At 34.6% G+C, this 2,332-nt stretch overlaps 1 pseudogene; it reads left to right on the forward strand.

The window, feature by feature from the left end:
* The first annotated feature begins 735 nt into the window (after positions 1-735).
* LOC116473890 (rRNA-processing protein FCF1 homolog) lies at positions 736-1,359 on the forward strand (annotated as a pseudogene).
* Positions 1,360-2,332: the final 973 nt, after the last annotated feature.

Raw genomic sequence — 2,332 nt, forward strand, 5'->3', positions numbered from 1 at the left:
CAATCAGTATCTCTTGTAAACTTAGATATAAAACTCCTCAGCAAAATATTAGCAAATTGAATACATCAGTGTATAAAGAGAATGAGCAGAGCAGAATTTATTCCAGATGTGCAAGGCTTGTTCAACATTGAAACATAAATTAATGTATTTTACCATATAAACAGGTTAAATATTAAATATTACATGATCATATGGATTAATACAGAAAAAGTAATTGACAACTAGCACTTATTCATGGTAAAAAGTTATCAAACTAGGATTAGAGGGGGAATCTTCTCAACCTGATAAAGGGCATCTATGAAAAATTTACAGCTAGCATCATACTTAATAGTGAATTACTAAATCCTTTCTCCCTAAGATTGGGTACAAGGCAAGAGTGTCTACTCACACTAATCTCATTTAACATCTTAGTGGAGGTTCTAGCCAGTGTAGTAGGGTACAGAAAGAAATAAAAGGAATACCAGTTGGAAAGGAAGAAATAAACCTATTTGTATTTATAGGTGACACAATTATCTATGTAGAAAATGCCGAAGAATCTTCAAAAAGACTCCTAGAGTTAATAAGTGAGTTCAATAAGGTTTCAGGATACAAGATCAATAAACAAAATTCATCAAAATGTATACATTAAGTATGTGCAAGTTTTTGTATATCAGTTATACCTCAGTAAAAAATCAATTGCATTTCTGTATACTAACAATTAATAGATTCTGGAAGAAACAAGATTATGACATGACCATGGGGAAGCAAAAGAAAACAAGGAAATATGCAATCATGAAGTGAATGCTTTGTCTCAGATCAAGGCTTACAGAAAAGGGTAGATTAAAACCTAAAAAGAAGGAAAAGGTCCTAGTGTGCTAAAGGAGAAGTTCCTCAACACCGTCCCTGCTTATTTTTCCAATATATCACACAGCTGGGCCCACCTTACCACATCCTTGTCGATACCAACTTTATCAACTTTTCCATTAAAGCCAAATTGGACTTAGTGCAGTCAATGATGGACAGTCTGTATGCCAAGTGTATCCCTTGTATAACTGATTGTATAATGGCTGAAATTGATAAATCGGAGTGGAAGTATTGAGTGGCTCCAAGGATCATCAAGGATCCAAGATTTGAACAGTTACCATGCACACACACAGGAACCTATGCAGAAGACTGCCTAAAACAGAGAATAACTCAACATTAAGTGTCACATCGTTGCCATGGCTGACCAGAGACCCTAAAAGAGGAATCCATAAGATTCCTAGAGTTCCTATCATGTACATTTCTAACCACCATAGATACAACATGGAACTGATGTCAGATGATTATGGAGCCCTTGGTTCTAATTCTTACACGACAAAGTTCCTCTGCTTTTCTTAGACCAACTTTCTGTTGTTGCCAATTCATTAAACATGCAATACCATAAGACAACAATAGCCTTTTCAAGAATGGTGCTGGAGCAGTTGGATACGCAGTGGCAAAACAAAACAACAATAAAATCCTTTACCTAAACCTCATATTTTATATAAAAATTAACCCAAAATTAAGTGAATTAAATGTAAAATATAAAACTATAAAACCTTTAGAAAAAAATACAGGAGAAAGTCTTCAGGACATGTGTTTCAGCAAAGAGTTTTTTATACTTGCCACCACAAGCACAATTGCTAAGAGCTAAAACCAGTAATTGGACTTCATCAGAATTAACTTTTTTTCTCTTCAAAAGACTCGGTAAAATGGATGAAAAGGCAAGCTACAGACGGGGAGAAAATATTTGCAAAACTATATATCTTAAGAAAGGCGTTGTATCTAGAATATTTAAAGAACTTTCAAATATCAAGAATAAAAAACATCCAATTAACAAAGGGCAAAAGTCATGAATAGGTGATAAGATGTTCACTGTCAGTTGCCATTAGGGAAATGTGAATTTAAACTACAATGAGATACCACCACCTATCAGAGTGGCTAAAATAAAAAAATAATGATAACACTAAGTGCTAGTGGAGATGCTGAGAAATTGGATATTTTGTACACTAATGCTAGGAATGTAAAATGGTAAAACGCTACAGCTGCCTTAGAAAACAGTTTGACAGTTTCTTAAAAAACTAAATATGAGTCTCCCATACAACCCAGCCATTGTACTCCTGGACATTTATCCCAGAGGAATGAAAGCTAATGTTCACACAAAAACTTGCGCAAATGTTCACAGTAGTTTTATTTGGAATAGCTCGAAATTGGGAACAACTCAACATTTTCTTTGTGGATGAGTTAGTTAAACTGTGGTACATCTATGTCATGGAATAGTACTCAGTAATAAAAAGAAATGAACTAAGCTGGGCACGGTGGCTCACGCCTG

Source organism: Hylobates moloch, unplaced genomic scaffold (assembly GCF_009828535.3).
Source record: "Hylobates moloch isolate HMO894 unplaced genomic scaffold, HMol_V3 SCAFFOLD_8, whole genome shotgun sequence".
Classification (NCBI taxonomy): Eukaryota; Metazoa; Chordata; class Mammalia; order Primates; family Hylobatidae; genus Hylobates; species Hylobates moloch.